Source organism: Megalopta genalis, chromosome 1 (genome assembly GCF_051020955.1).
Source record: "Megalopta genalis isolate 19385.01 chromosome 1, iyMegGena1_principal, whole genome shotgun sequence".
Lineage (NCBI taxonomy): Eukaryota > Metazoa > Arthropoda > Insecta > Hymenoptera > Halictidae > Megalopta > Megalopta genalis.
Window position 1 is genome coordinate 28,699,092 of NC_135013.1, and position 17,628 is coordinate 28,716,719.

Here is a 17,628-nt window from a genome sequence, read left to right on the forward strand (position 1 = left end):
AAAACACGGTCGAAAAATGCCGAGCAACGTGACAGCGCTTGTCTTAATTGATTGCGAAGAGAACCAAGCGGCGCGTTAGCGCTCGTCAAGATTGACAAACGAAACAAAAAGGAAAAAATGAAAGAAAAAGCAGCTATGCGATGTACGTGCGTCACTAAAGTTTGATCGCGACACAAGATCTGAACAGCGCGATCGCGCTGTGCTTGGGACTCAAACGGTTGAAGAAAAGGACGTCGGTTTGTCTTCATCGATTTAAAGTTAACAATTAAAAATTAGTTAATTTCATTAACTTCTTGACAAAGTGTCAATTTCAAAATGTCAATTTTCAGTTTAATGAATTGCGTACCTCGTTATAATTATATACCGTTTCGTTTGAACTTACTTGACGAATGCGGGTCAAAGGATGAAGCTTTGGATGCGTTGCCCGTCGTCGAACAGCTGTTTCCCTTTGCAGCAACTGCAAAAAGAGGTAATCACAAAATCAATAACAGTCCTCCTTTTAATTCAGGAAGTGCTTCAATTGGCGTAATAAATGGCTTATCGGTGCTGCTTTTCTACGCGAGCAGCCGTTTCGTCAGGGAGCTTCCGAGCGATGCGCGACATCGATCGAGGGTTAAAATGAAGAAAAATCGATTAGTATCGTCCGAGAATGGCGCGCCGAGCTACGGGAAGAACGTAGCTGGCTCGTATAAACACACGATTTCGCGGCAGAGTCGATGACACCGGGGATTCGCGACGCGCTGGATCGATCGGGGAGTACCGTTTCTAGAACCGATAGCCGGCACGCTCTCGAACGTTGTGATTTATCGTTTGCGAACTGTTGCTCGCAACTCTTCCCTGTAATTGCCGGTCAACTGCGCCGAGCGAAGGGACGCCCTCCATTGTCGGTGAAAAATTAATCGAATCAATAATCCAACTACCTGTCGACTGCTCGTAATTATCAATCGAGCCTCTCTAATCAGGATTCCGCGTTCCGTGTGCAGAGCGCCGGGTTTCGTAAAAATTGTATCAAGACGACACCAGTTCGAGATCGCAGACTCGAACGAGGCTGGAAAATGCAGGATGCGCGAGTGCGTCGCGTTTTTAAACGACGCGGCAATCGTTTAACGCTAAACCTGCCGAGCAGCGATAGCGACTGGCGCGGACTGGAAGATGTTTATTTAATCGAGATATGACCCATTTGTCTCGATACATTTTTAAAGAAGTCTGGTCTCTTGAATGAATAAACTCGGCCTATTAAAGAGTCACACGAATGTCCGCAGAATTCGAATTTCGAAAATGGTGTAAGTTCATTAAAAAGAAAAATGAGATATATAATTTGTGATTAATTTAGTGTACCTTTGTACCTTTTTATTTATAACTGAAAAAGAAATGGATCTGCAGCACTTTAAGGATAAACGGTCCACATATATGACGCTGGCTATACGCAATAAGGCTGTAAATGCGCCAACTTGACATTATAAATCTGCTAGTATTGGGTTGGCAACTAAGTAATTGCCGATTTCAGTTATAGATGTCTCTCACTCCCATTTTTATGATATCCGTAAATGTTATATTATAAAATTATTATTATTATTATTATTATGTTATTTTTTATTATCCGTTAATGTTAGTAACTGGACAAATTGAATGCAGCGGTCAAGGAAAAGCGACCAGAATTGGTCAATCGTGAAGGTGTGATTTTCCAGCAAGACAATGCTAGGCCGCACACGTCTTTGTCCACTCGGCAAAAATTAATGAATTTTGGTTGGGAATTGATGTTACACCCACCAAATAGCCCTGATCTCGCGCCATCGAATTACCACTTATTTCGATCCCTGGACAACTCCCTTCGTGGTAAAACTTTTAACGATGATGACGCTGTAAAATCTCACTTAACTCAGTTTTTGGCCGAAAAGGATCAGACCTTCTACGAGCGTGGAATTTTCAAGTCGTCAGAGAGACGACGAAAGGTCATCGAACAAAATGGAAAATACATTACAGATTAAACTTCATTCCAAGTAAAAACAAATTTTTTATTTCATTGAACAAATCGGCAATTACTTTGTTGCCAACCCAATATAATATAGTTTATTCAAGCATTCCACGAACGATACTTCTTAAGATTTGTAAAATTGTGAAGCCGGTCGTTTCGATGATGTCTCGGGGACTCAGAAGTGTACGCTTGACACTAAACCTACGCGTTGATCCAAGTGGCCGCTTTCATATCTTTTTCCTGAAAACTGTCGGAAAGTCTCTTAACTCGCGCCTACACTTTAACAGAAGTAAGGAGAATTCTACATAAATTCGACCTTCGGGACGTTTGACGTTAACGTTGAGCACCGAAAGGTCGGACAGTCGAGAAATCAGCAGGCAAATAAAAGCGAAGGTCGTCGAACCAGGGGAGCGGAAGAAGGAAGAACAAGAGGTCCGTGGACCCAAATGCTAAATTCGTTGGTTGAAGGCGAGGTCAGGAAGGAAACGGAGGAAGATCCCAAACGCGAGGGTAAGAGTTGCAGGCATCGTGAAGCATCGAGAAGTCACAAAAGGAGGCCGGGGGTCCGAGGGTAAGATTGGCCGAAATGGACGCGTACACGAGGAAGAAGGCTGAAGGTATCCCGGGGAGAGGCCACCGGACAATGCGGGCGGGGGTGAAAGAAGAGGCTGGTGGGGTGAGAGTGCCGAGGGGGGAACAGGGGCGGGAGGGGGACAGCAGCCGCAGCAGCGAGAAGAAGAGGATCGGTAGGCGCCTCGTTTCGCTTCATAACGACCTTCGGCGTTGTCGGTGTTGCTTTTCCCGACCCTCCGAGGCAAAAGAGAGTCGTCGACTACTTGTCCTACAATGAGGACCGCCGCCACGCCAGGAGGTGGTCCCTGACCGGAATAACGAGCCGAGAAAGACGGAGGAACGGGCCCCATGTCCTTCGGTCTGCTTCACTTTGCTGCATTTCGCTGCACCGCAGACTCGAGGGGAACGTAACGACCCTTGAAATCGTTTGCACCCCGCTCGAGCGACAGAGACGGAGATACGGGACTCTTTTTAACACTTTGCGGTCCGCGCGGTCCACTCGTAACCATTCTCGCGCGTTCTTCTCTCTCTTTCTCTCTTTCGGCGAATTCGCGGATTTTCGATTTGTTTTCGTTAGGCCGCGCGAATCCCGCGAGCAGGTTCTGATAAAGCGTGGACAATTGCTTGCTCGCGTTCTTCCAAGAGACCAATGAACACTCGGGGAACTACGCATCGAAAACTGATACCGGTATAAGAAACGTTGACAATCGGTGACCATAAAAACGAACCGCGAGGCTTAACAAAAAAATTGTCCATCTTTGTGTACAAGCCGACCGTCAATTAGGGAGAATTTACTGTACCGGCATTACCTGTACCGTCATTTTTCATTTGTTAGCTGTACCATTGTTATTTCGGGTTGCTGCGAATTTCCCCGGCCCGGCCCTACGCCTATGTGATTTATCGCTACGTCGATGCTAAGGTTCCACGGAAGACAACGCAAAATTGTCTGTTCGTCTGTGAGTCAGGTAAGAAAAACCGCGAAGCTGCAAGGTACGTGACCAACCGCAACGGCGGTTGATGGTCAAGTTCTCCGTCAAATCGTGACATGTGACCTCCGAATTGCCCTCGAATCGCGTTACGCGGTCTCCGAATTATTGCCTTCGAATCGTGGCAAGAAATTAGAAATAAAAAAGTTAAGTCGCCGTTTTTATTCTAGCGTTACTATGCATTCATATTGATGTACACCGGCATGCTGGCCACTGCCTTTTTTGCTGACTGTCCCGAGTTTCTAGAAAAACGAGTCGCGAGACTCGAAGAATCGTGTCCGATCGTCCGGCGATTACCGTTTTCAATTTCGAGCTGCTGGCCTTTTAGGGAGAATTTACTGGATCAGCGTAACATTATTCCGATATATGAAAATATCGATATGTTTCGCATACATTTAGGTAGTCATACCGGTAAAACAAAGGAGAAATGTGTTGAAACAATGATCTCAAATTATCTCGGTCTTGAGACTTTGTTGTGGATCACTGGCAGCTAGAAAGATCTCGGTTGATATTCACTCGTTCCTGTATTACATTCCTTCGATCTTTAGATTTGATCGATAAGATCGTCTGACAAGCAATTGAAAAATCTAGTCGATCGTTAGAAAGCGAATTCTAGTAGCTAGAACGTCGTCTCACATTGTTAAAAATTGAACAACACCTGCGCCGAATAACATCCCTTTTTATCAACAGATGAGTCCACGGTTTGACAAAACGGAACACCGAAGCCGAGTGTGTGCTGTTCCAACTGGAAACACCGAAGCAAACAATACTTGTTGATTGTCCATAAATTCGGCCGGTCTTTCTGGTATTTATTCGTTCCGGTTTCGTAATCTGTGATCGCGAGCAAGCGAATCGATACGAACGCAGGCGATCTCGGCGTTATCGGCTCGATAAGAATGCTCCGAGCCAGATAACAATCGAGGATCCCGACGATCGAGAATCGCAACGGCGGAGGTATCGAGCTGCACGGGAAGAATTCCTCTCTCTCTCTCTCTCTCTTTCCCTCCCTCTCTTGCTCTCTCGCTCTTTCTCTCTTGCTCTCTCTCTCTCTCTCTCTCTCTCTCTCTTGCTCTATCGCTCCCTCTCTCTCTCTCTCTCTCATTCACTCACTCTCTTGCTCTCTCTCCTCTCTGTCTCCCTCTCTCTCTCTCTCTCATTCACTCACTCTCTTGCTCTCTCTCCTCTCTGTCTCCCTCTCTCTTTCTCTCTCATTCACTCACTCTCTTGCTCTCTCTCCTCTCTGTCTCCCTCTCTCTCTCTCTCTCTCTCTCTCTCTCTTGCTCCCTCGCTCTCGCACACACACACACGCCGACTCTCCGTCTCTCTCTTGGTTTCCGGAAACGGCCGACTGGAAGCGGACATTGCGCCGGGCCGGCCGTAAATTCGCGCGGTTCTGCGTCACAATTTTGCAGGGACGTTAATCGTCGCTGCCGTCGCGACGTTGAAATATCGTTAGCCGGTTAACGAGGACAGGAGCGCGCGTGTCGCGTGTGTCGTGTTCCGGCTGCGAGATCGTCGAGCGTGGATCGTTCGGGATTCAAGGCACAGAGCTCGCGACGCTCACGCTAAACAGCGAATTTCTATGGTCTCGGTGCCGTGGACTTTTTGCCCGCGAACGTTCGGAGAATATCTTTTTAACGAGACGAACCTCGCTGCCGTCGAGGTGCGCTTGATCGTCGGCGATCGTTGTCTCCCTCGCGTGTGAACAAGGATACTACTCTGCGATCCCGAAATTAATTCGATCCTCGGCCGAAGAAGATTCGCGCATTTTCTGCCTTAGATACATGTTGGCCCGAAATTTCACATGTTTGTTTTAACGCTAAACCTACCACGGTCAAAATGACCGATTTTTTATTTTACGATACTACAAACTCTTTGGAGACTTCTTCGTGGAAAATGATTGAACTAATTACATTATTGGAGCAATAATTAAAACTCATAATAATTAAAGCTCATAATTAAAACTTTACAAAATCCACATGAATTCTATCTTTTCATTCTTATGAAAGTCAATGCACGCTAATCGTCATTACTGCTCGGTTGGTTTAGTGTTAAACCATCCACGGAAACCTAATTGTGCCCAAAATAATGTACTGCGATTATAGCATATAATAATAAATGGAACCTTATAATTTTTTATTAACGTGTTTACATCATGATATGGTTATGTTAATGTTACAACATGGATGTTATAATGTTAATGTTATTATGATTATCATGTTATTTTTGTAGCAATGTATGAAAAGTTATGCCAATATTTCGTGCGGCAGATGTCGTTGAAAGGTTAACACGAGATTGTAAATGAAACACGATTGGTGGAAAGAGAGTTAAATAGTTTTGGTAATTTAGATGAGATTTTGCATAATACTTGTAGTCCGGATATTTTACAATTTGGATATTTTTTAAATCTTTTAGGCCATATTTTTGGACCATACGGATATTCGAAACCTCGTGCATTTCGAAAAATTCTTGGATTTCCTGTGTCTTGTGACAACAAATTTACGGAGCGATAAAAACAGCTATTTCATATTATTTTATAAAATTACCGATAAGACATTTATTCTGATTTTCAACGATTGCTAAATAACGTATAAATATACTTACAATCTAAATAACCGTAAATTAAAGAATTAGTGACCCGTCATTTTGACGGGTTCCGTAAAGCCAGCGCTGAGTTCCTTTTGTTATCGCCACGGACTTTCTAAATCCATCAAGCAACGTTCCCGATCGACCGGACAGAAAATATCGGGCACGGTGTTCAACGATGTACCGCATAACGTCGCGTCCGTTTGCATAAGTAATTAAGAAGACGGACGGATCGGCCGGAATCTAACACGATCCGTGGAAACCGGTTGTCAAACGAAATGCGGGCAACGAGCGTGCCTCGACCGGGACAAACGGAACGGAAGGCGGTGGGGATCCCTTAAAAGTCACGACGCATTATTCCCGAAGCGAAATCGAAAGTAAAGAAGTCCTGACGACCGTCCGGGCCCGAGTGTTAAGGACCATTAACTGAATTTCCCCGGTAATTGGTCCCGATTAAGTGGAAGCGGGCTCGAGCCGAGGACGGCGCGCAAAAGGAAGCGGGCATGAATACGGTGGAAAAGACCTTTCATGCTATAAATCCGTAGTCCTCCTGACCTTGTTAAACCCGTATCTCGGGAAGATCTTCAGCACGTACGGCAGGTTTCAAGAGCATACTTGCCACCTGGCGGCGAACTATCTCCGCCTTCCCCTACGTGCCTCTTCCTTTCGCAGTTACGCGACAAAAACTAGTCGCATGCTTAGCTAAATGCTCTCCCGTTCCTTGTCCTTGGTCCTCGTCCTTTTAGAAAGAAGCCGAAGAGCGCCTTCCCCGGGAACTTCTGCACGGGGCCACTGAATCTCCACCGAGTTATTCGCGTTCCATCGAGATCGACGTCCGATCCAGAAGAAATCCGACGGCCACGAGAAAACGCGCGACCCCAAACGATCCTTCTCTGCTGCTCGCGTGTTAATCCTCCCGACCACCGTAACTCCGTCTCTTGCCTGGCTTTCGGTCTCTGTTATTCGGTCGCACGTCCTGCCACTGATCTTTCGGTTTTTTTCGTTTATGGTCTCCGTCCAATCCGTTTCTTCTTTTTTTTTTTAAGACGTTTTACACGTAGGAACAGATAGGACACTTATTGTTTAACCATTGTTTTCATACATCGATACGAAAGTAGTGTTACAATCTTGGCAACGTTAACATCGTGTCATTAATTTCATGACATAGTCGCATGAAAGCGGTAAAAGTACATTTTTTATTCGGTAATAAAAATTCGCGTACACGAAGTAATAGACTTGCGATGAAAAATATTATTAAACTGTCATTTATTCCACGTTTCTTTAGTTTTGTCACAACTTCTCGACAGAGCATTTATGGACTTTTTGTTACATTACATTTCAGTCCTATTTTATTGCTCGTAGAACGCGCTCCCGAAAAATATGCGGAAAGGACACTCTGTGCAAATGAATGAAATCAACGCTAAACCTACCGAGCCCTAACAGTAGATAACGCGCGTCGTAACGATGAGAGGGCTGTATTTATTTAGACCAGGGGTGTCAAACTCGAAAGCTAACTTGATCCATAATAATAAATAAATAATGCTTAACTTTAGGTGGGCCGCAAAAAAAATCAATGTTCATAGAAACAAATATTTTTATTTTGACTGGTACACTGTAATAAACATATATAAAGTTAAATTATTGTTTACGTCCTGATACTTGACATGAAAAATGTTCATCTCGGGCCGCGAGTTTGACACCCCTGATTTAGACCGTCCGTCAGTTTCGTTATAACGTACGCTCGGGTTAAGAATAATTTTCCACGACAGCGTCTTCATAATTTCGACAACCATAAAACAAAATGAAGCCGGTCGTATCGACCGACTCGATGGGTTCAGCGTTAAATTAGATGAAACGACGTTATCGACGAGCTCCTTAAAAGCGCTGATTCCCCTAAGAAGGATCTAATGCCTCTAGCGAATCACAAAATTGAAGCTCTCGGAAACAGTATCAGAACGAACTATTTTCACTCTATGTTTTCCGGATGCTAATAGAAATCTATATTTTTACTATTAACGCTTTAAAATAATTCCAGACGATATTCATTCCATCGTAATGCGCAATGTGTCATGACGATTTTTTTATTATAAAACAAACATCAAATGCTAAATTTCGTCAAAACTTCTCGAGTCCTTTTCGTTCGTCTACTGCTTCGAATTGCCTCTGTAAATTTGTATGCGAGACAAGAATTATCTCCATAGAAATTTCGCCTTTTCTTTAACGTCACCGATAAGATAAGACATCGATACTCTTATATTCTCTTGATCTTTTCACTGTTTTAAACTATACCATTTTCGTGATATCATCACCAAATCCGCAGTCTAGCGATTACTTTAGCAAAACTCCCTTCAGATCCTAACAACGAAATCGTGCGATTTTTCCTTAACGATGCGCAACGTTCACGTCCGTCAGTTTCGTTATAACGAACGCTCGGATTAAGAATAATTTTCCACGACAGCGTCTTCATAATTTCGACAACCATAAAACAAAATGAAGCCGGTCGTATCGACCGACTCGATGGGTTCAGCGTTAAATTAGATGAAACGACGTTATCGACGAGCTCCTTGAAAACGCTGATTCCCCTAAGAAGTCGTCGGCTCGCGGCCGAACGACGGAGAACAAAGAGCAAAAGGACTTCGGCAACCAGCTGATGCGGTGGAGAACCGTCACCGAGTGGCCTTGAACCGTCCAATTCTCTCGCCTCCGCTCAAGTACGTTCGTTCATCGGGGAGTCGTGCACGTCGGCTACGATGCTCGATGGCGCGTGACGTCGTGACGTCATAATCCTAGTCGCGACTGCAACGGAGCACGATCTATTCGCGGTTGCAGTCCGTCGTTGGACGCCAGATGGAGGATAACGGTTCCCGAAGCCCACGTTCCCGTTTCCCCGGTCTCGGCCCTCCCGCTTTTCTTTTCCTCGCCGTTGTCGTCACGAATTTTCGCCCGGGCCGACCCGGCGAAGACATTTATTGCAAATCTGGCCACCGCGAAGGTGGCGCAGATATGTTTCCTCGCCAGATCTGGCATACACAACAAATTTAGTACCCACCCCCCCGACGGAACACCTACGAGGGGTCCGAACGTGGGTAAACCAACGCCTTCTCTTATCGTTCATTAGGCTGGGTACGGAAGACCCAGTCTTAACACTTTATCGACCGCTAGCCTATTTATCGGCTTTTCGATTGCCAATGTTTATCGATCGCTAGCCTATTAATCGGCTTTTCGATTGCCAATGCTTATCGACCGATAGCCTATTAATCGACTTTTAGCTATCGACGGTTTTCGCTTCTTTGCTGTTTTGTTAGTAGCTGACCTCCTGTATGCTGACCTCCCCATATCCTTATGAATTATAATTATAATAATTATTATTATTTATTATTATTTTTAAAGGAATAAGCACAACACAATGAATAGCGAAAATTTAGCCGGTACTGGGAGCAAATGCGCGCGCGACTAAGCCAGTCCTTACTGAGTGGCAGCCTCAACCACGACCGGACGATAAAGTGTTAACTCCGCGTCCGTGTAAGGAGTTTTGTGGTTTGCTTTGCCCCCAAAGTGCCACACGACAGCAATTGTACAGCGTGTCAGGCTAGGGGGCACCCGGCGAAGACACCCGCGCGACGCTGCCGAGCGACCGTCGCCGGCGATCGAACCATGACGAACTCGATTTGTCCACGGCAGATCCGCTGAACGTGGCCACGACCCGGCGATCCGGCTAATGTAGCGTACCGTTCCCTCCCGGTGTGCCGCGCACAACGTTTTCGTGGTCCACGGGAGGTTTAACAAAAAGAGCCCAACCCCTTCGCGCGAACGATTTTCTCTTTTAACACTCAATTTATCAGGGGGTTAACGCGGATGGAGCGCGCCGTGTCCCGTTGTTGTGCGCGCACACCGTTTCCGCGATGTATACAAAGGGCTTCAAAGGATATCTGTGGTAGAGACGGGTGTCTGTTTTCACCATTAATTCGTCACACGACCGACGATGCACATTGCTAACGATTACGGCGACGTTTCTGTTGGCTAGAATCACGGTGGCGTGAGTGACATCTTCGAAGATTCTGAGTTACGTCTTAAAATGCGGTCCGTTCTTGCTAAAATGCTCAAAATGCAAGCGAGACGAATTGCAAGTAAATTAATTTAACTCTAAATTATCTAAACATTAAGTTTGCTGATTAATATATATGTGCGAACTGAAGGATTATTAATTTTTAGAATGGTTGAACTTGTAATTATTATTATTATGTTTAGAATTAAAACTCTAAATTATCTAAACCATAAGTTTGCTAATTAGTTCGCGAACTGAAGGATTATTAATTTTTAGAATTATTGAACTTGTAATTATTATTATATTTAGAATTAAAACTCTAAATTATCCAAACAATAAGTTTGCTAATTAGTGCGCGAACTCGAGGATTATTAATATTTTTAGAATGGTTGATCTTGTAATTATTATTATGTTTAGAATTAAAACTTTAAATTATCGTCGATTACTTAATAAGTTTGCTAATTAGTGCGCGAAGTGAAGGATTATTAATTTCTAGTATTATTGAACTTGTAATTACTATTATATTTAGAATAAAAACTCTAAATTATCTAAACAATAAGTTTGCTAATTAGTGCGCGAACTCAAGGATTATTAATTTCTAGAATTATTAAATTTGTAATTATTATTATATTTAAAATTTAACTTTAAATTATCTAAACAATAAGTTTGCTAATTAGTGCACGAACTGGAAGAATTATTAATTTTTAGAATGAATAATAATAATTATTATATATATAGAATAATTATATATTATTATATTTAGAATTAGAAAACGTGAAAAATTTGCGTACATCTTCGAAATCTTCGATAATGATAAACGGTATTGTTTGAAAATTGTGTACAGTATAGTCAACGAGTCAATCAGCGGTAGGACGCTGTAATAGTGATTATTTTGAATGTTTCTCTCGTCGATCATCTTTCGGAGCGATTAGCAACGAGAGGCCTCTCGCGTCGGGTCGTTCTTTTTATTGCCTAGCCCCGTCGCGTCGTTAATTAGGATTATGATTTCCGTCGGAAAAACCGAAGGACTTTCGGTGTCGCCGGGCTGAACAATCACGGGTCCTCCCTTTCTTCCCCTCCTTCCGTTCAATCCCGCTGCGTCATCGTGTCGCTCCCATCGCCACAATGGACGGGGCATGTGTCTAATTAGCGACTGCTCGCGGTAGAAATGCGGAGAGGGTAGAGAGGGAGAACGCATTTAATTGAAAAGCTCGAACGAAAAAATGTATAGGTGGAGAAGCGACTGATATTCCGCCGTGTTTTCACGGTTTTGAAACGTCGCGGTGTAACAATTCTAGAAACAAATGTACGCGAAGTATGTCTCTACGTGGCAGCGCGCATCGGAACGTTCGGCACGGACCATTGTAAAAAAAACTCGTGCCACTCGAATATTGTTGCATTAACGCTAGATTCGCGGAGCGCTAGGAGCAGCTGTTTTATACTAATTTATGGAAACAACAAGAAGACGTATATCCTGATTTTATTATTCGCCAAATATAATATATAATATAATATAATTATAATATATAATATTATTATTATCAAATAATATAATCCGCCAAAATGACGGGTGAGTAATTTTTTAATTTGCGATTATTCGGATCGTAAAGATACATTTATGAGTTGTTTATTCAATATATATATATATATTTATTCAATATATATATATATATTGAATAAACAACTCATAAATGTATCTTTACGATCCGAATAATCGTAAATTAAAAAATTACTGACCCGTCATTATATATATATTGAATAAACAACTCATAAATGTATCTTTACGATCCAAATAATCGCAAATTAAAAAATTGCTCACCCGTCATTTTGGCGGTTTCCGTAAACCTAGTGTTAATATTATTAACCCTTTCCATTCGAATGGCGACTCCAAGACGCCATTAAAGATTGTTATATCACATTTCAGAATAATTTTATCAATCAAATTTGTTCATACTTGGAGGAACTGTTGAAAGGATAACTGTTGCTTCTGTCACAAAATTCAATTTTGCAGTGGGTTCAATTCTGCAATTTTGCAGAAATGCAGTGGGTCAGAAAAACTACATTAAATTTTCCGTTGATTCGACTTCGAGTGCAAAGGGTTAATTAGTGCATATGTTGTAAAAGCTGTTACTTATAAATAGACTGCGGATCTGTATGCGAGATAAAAATTGTCTGAGTTGTTAAAAATTGTCTAAGAAAGAATATTACATGAAAATCTGTTTCCTCTTTTAACAATTGTAATAAGCAGGTTGCGGATTTTTTATACATTTACGAAGAAGAAGAAAGGAGAAGATTACTTTCACTGTATTAATATCATTAAAAGAGGAAATAATATATTTTTACCTAACATATGTATCCTACAATCAACGAGATACATTTTTTTTGCCTTAAAATCCGCGGTCTAGTAATAATCTAAAATTAACATAATAATCTTGAATTCTTCTAGAACCTTAACGCTTCTGCGTTCGACCTATTCATTTTCGTTAAAGATCCAGAGCCCGCTAACGGGTCATGCACAAGGGTTAATTCCAATCGCTAGGAACAACGTTCTACTTGCTGCGCCATTTAATGCAGCTCCCTTGTTTCGGGAAGCAGACTGGAATCTGTAAACGGTGGCGAGAATTTGCGGACCGTATCGCGCACCGTGTATCCATCGGATCGTTTCCTGCAGAGTGTTCGAAATCCATCGGGGATGAGAGGTGGTTGGCGTGGCTTGCGGAAAAGCCCTGTTGCGTGAGAAGGACGGCACGCACAAGCTGCGCGTTTCGTGCGGCGTTGGCGCGTGTCGCGGGTACAGCCAGCTGTCCGCTCATTGTGAAAGGAAAAAGGAGGGAAAAACGGTCCCTCGGGACGGTGACGGCGGGCCTGCCCGGATATATCGCGTATAATAGCCCGAAATGGCCAAATTATAGAGAGAATCTCGAGTACGCCGACCCTATTATATACACACGCAAACAAACACGAGCCGTATACACGCGAGCCGTGCTTGTTAGAGAGAGAGATCATCGTGTGTATGGTAACTCATCGAACGCGAGGCTGGTATTAGCGGCAGCCGGCGATACGTGGATCATAATTTCGAATTTAGGTGAAACGAGTTTCTCAACTTCTTCGGGAGAATCGAATGGTAGCATTTCAATGTTCGCCGAGAGAATTACTCCTGTCTAGACCGATGATTAAAAACGTGGAAATTACTGATGCATTTGTCGACGTTCGTCGATGGAGATCTTAATAAGCTCGTGTTAACGTCCACCCATTCATTTACGATATTAATCCCCGGGCATACGTGCGAAATACGGATCTGTATTTTTCATGGATTCGTGCGAAAATAACGTTGTAGTCTTAATAACGCTAACATTAGTAATTTCATAACATTAACGTAACCATAATAAATCGTACAAATACGTTGATAGAAAATTGTAGGGTGTTATATATTATTATATTAATTTCAAAGTATTGTGTACGTTAATAAAAAATTATAAGGTATTATATATTATTATATTAATTATGAAGTATTATACGTTAATAAAAAATTATAATGTATTATATATTGTTATAATTTTTTAGTAACGTACAATACTTTATAATTAATATAATAATATATAACACCCTACAATTTTAATTACATAATATTACATAATAATATCTTACAATTTTTCTATTAATATATTATATCTTATAATTAATATAATAATATATAATTCCTTATAATTTTTTATTAACGTACAATACTTTATAATTAATATAAGGTATTATATATTGTTATATTAATTATAAAGTATTGTACGTTAATAAAGAAATTATAAGGAATTATATATTATCATATTAATTATAAGATATAACATATTAATAAAAAAAATTGTAAGGTATTATTTATTATTATATTGTACAATTGCAAGTAAATTATTTTGGAAACAACTGGGCCCCCATATATGGCGCCGGCGCCGAAGAGTTAAGGACGAAAGAAGAGCGTATCGTATAGCAGCGCGATTTTATGCCCGCAAAAATAAGTTATATTCGCGCTGACCTTTCGTTCAATTTTTACTCGAATGTTTTCCTCCCCGGTTACATAAACCCCGCCGCCTGAAGAATTCCTGTCATAGCATAAATATCGAACATCCTCCGTACAGTGTAAATTTAGATCCGTGAAAGAGTCTGATTTCTAAGTACCCTCGTAAAAATGGCCGCCGCGTTAAGTCCAATAATAGACGTCCGGATTAAAAATAGAGCGAAGTGAATCGTGTTTCAACGAAAATAACACGGATCCATATAATAACGTTACTTTTCCATTAAGCAGGATCTAATGCCTCTAGCGAATAACAAAATTTGAAGCTCTCGGAAACCGTATCGGAACGAACTATTTTCACTCTATGTTTTTCGGGTGCTAATAGAGAATTCTATATTCTAATTAAAATTAAAATAATTCCAGACGATATTTAATTCCATCGTAATGTGCAGCGTGTCATGACGATTTTTTATTGTAAAACGAACGTCAAATGCTAAAGTTCGTCAAAACTTCTCGAGTTCTTTTCGTTCGTCTACTGCTTCGAATTGCTTCTGTAAATTTTTATGCGAAACAAGAATTATCTGCATAGAAATTTCGCCTTTTCTTTAACATCTCCGACAAGATAAGACATCGATACTCTTATATTCTCTTGATCTTTTCACTGTTTTAAACTATACCATTTTCGTGATAAGTCCACCAAATCCGCAGTCTAGCGATTACTTTAGTAAAACTCCCTTCAAATTCTAACAACGAAATCGTGCGATTTTTCCTTAACGATGCACAACGTCGACGTAAAATCCTCGATGTCTAGAAGCAATCGAATTCTCCGTGTTCACAGCTGAGCACAGATTATAGAGATCACGCGAATGAGATATCCTTCGTCGTTGGTCGTCAACAAACTGTTCCCACATTAATCGTCCACCGTCGGATTATTCACTGATCGCAGGATCGATCGAATCCTCGATCCTCTTCGCCGTCGGAGCCCGCGACATTTCAATAATTTTCCCAGAGACGTGTCCGCCGTGACGCGGAGCCGAAGAAGCGAACAGAGTTGTAACAATCATCGTGTCATAAACAACGTCCAAGCGGGAGGCACGATCGGCCATCGAGATAGGGAACGGTAAATCCGTCGACCGGTTATCACTCGGCACGCAACCGGGAAAGGTCCGAAAGGGACCAGTCGGAGGGACACGATCCTGCGCTCGAAAATCCGTCGGGATCTCGACGGAGCATGGTGCCCCATGGTCACGGTTAAATCCAGCGACTCCGATCCGGTCGATCGATAAATAATCGCGGCACGCGTCGCCATCGAGCTTACTTCTTCTCTCCGCGAACGTAAAAATTCGATTACGATGACTTTCGCTAACGCAATCGGATCGGATTGATTGGCTCTTAATCGATCGATGACTCGGATAAGCACAGTGATTGGCGAGCAGATCAATGGCACGTTCGACGGCGATTCGACGTCGATAAAAATTCTGCGAAACCGATGCGAACTGATCGATGCGTTGGCATTGATTATTAGACTGTGAGCCTTTACGTAAATCCGAGTTATTCGCATCGATTTAGGGTTATCATGTGTGCCGATCGTTATCAGAACAAATTCAATTTAGCAGCTAGGATAATTATTTCGCGCGGTGAAATGGGAATTGTTGGTATTCTAAGAACGTGTAAATGTTATAACTGTATAATGATTCGACGGCTGTACACCGTAAATATTATATTGCCGTTTGTAGCTCGCAAATCTTGAGAAACTGGGAAACTAATTGCCAAGGCCGGTTGAAAGCTCGAGTCGCACTTAGGATCGCCGAATTCCCTCAGAAAATCCTGTTGCATACAAATTGCGAACCAACTCGAACAAGAAAGACGTTTATGACATAATTACTCTGCAATATAATTTCCCGTTACCCGGGACCCACGGCCATTTTCACGGCGGAAGCTTTGTCTAGGCGATGAATAAGGCAGCTTTCCTAAAGTAACTGAGCGTCGTAAACATCCAAATCAAGGGTCTTCAGCGTACAAATACGGTATTAAAATTGTACCATAAAAATGCAGCAAATGCCGTTGTACCTAGTTGTTAAATAATCGAAAATCTATTCTCCTATAGAATAATTTATTCTAATCTATTCTTATACGTATAATGATCTTACAAGATGTTAATTTTGAACTTGAATCTTCCGAATCTATAACTTTAATGTAAAAGATAAAACTGTCGATTCTCTGATAATAGTTTATTTGCTTCAATCCGAATTATTTGCTCAAAATTCGAAAAGTTAATTTGCACGACGATCTGCTACATCTTTCCAACTCTTATTAATTTGATTCATTGAAGTGGTACAACTAAACATTTCAGCTTTAATTCGATTAAACAGAGTACTTTAATTTTTGAGGTCGTCGCCAGTCGAAGTGTTAATTAGAGGTAAAAGCACATTAGGCGAAGATCAAGGGAAAAATTCTCGCGTTGTCCTTCGACCGTAAGGATCCCGCAATTATCGCAGTTTTTCGCGTCATGCTGGTCAAACGGGAATTATCATGTGGACGAAAGGAGAGAGAGAGAGAGTGAGAGAGGCAGAGAGAGAGAGAGAGAGAGAGAGAAAGAGAGAGAGAGAGAGAGAGAGAGGAGATGGGAACGACGAAAGACCGAGTGGGTAGGCTGGATGGAGAAAGAGAGAAGGTATTTCAATGAAGACTCAAAGGATGCTTCGCACGAGAGGATCTGATCTTGAGATCTACGTCGAATCAATGACCGGCTGAGAGCCTTGTCTCAGGAAGAGGGTCTGAAGAAAGAGAAGAAGAGGGTTACTGAAGCGACGAGTTGCGCAAAAACCAACCGAATGAATCTTCGGCCCGCACTCGGCCCGAGCTCGGCCACAGTCGTCTCTCTCTCTCTCTCTCTCTCTCTCTCTCTCTCTCTCTCGCTCTTTCTCTCCCTCGCTCTGGATCCGTTCGCGACTGCACAAGGAAATAAGGAAAGCAGAAAAGAGATCTTTCTGCGCCGAGTGCCGTAAATAATTGTTCCGCCTGCTTCGCGGAACTCGAAATATTTTATTTCGTTGCAACGTGGCCGGGATGCTTTGGAAATCGTTGCACGCGATTGTTGATGCGATGATCAAAGCCGGGGGAATGACTCCTTCCTTCGCCGATGTCCGACCTGTTATCGCCTCAAGGATAATGCTTCTTCGAAGAACCCTCGCCTCCATTTTGTTTCGCCAACAAAGTCGAATAGTCGAGAAGTTTTAATTGCTCGCTCGACCGTGTGCACCGAATTCTACCGCGTAAGAAACTTGTAATTGAACTTTGGATCTTCGCGGGATCTCCGACTTTCGTCGATCACGTTTTAAAAATTCATTTCAGAGACAAGTCTCTCCCTCTCTCTCTCTCTCGTTGAATGTTAATACACTTTCGTTCATGCGTGCAGATCCGTGTCGATACTGTTTGAAGTTCGTACGTTTGAAATTGC

General features: G+C 42.3%; 1 long non-coding RNA gene across 10 annotated transcripts in view; it reads right to left on the reverse strand.

Annotated features, from left to right (window-relative positions):
- Positions 1–17,628, reverse strand: part of LOC117222309 (uncharacterized) — a 128,290-nt gene that overhangs the window by 40,724 nt on the left and 69,938 nt on the right. For all 10 annotated transcript variants that reach the window (XR_004490662.2, XR_013034303.1, XR_013034310.1 and 7 more), the window contains one exon: positions 383–457. This is a non-coding gene — a long non-coding RNA (uncharacterized LOC117222309). The remainder of the gene's footprint in view (positions 1–382; positions 458–17,628) is intronic.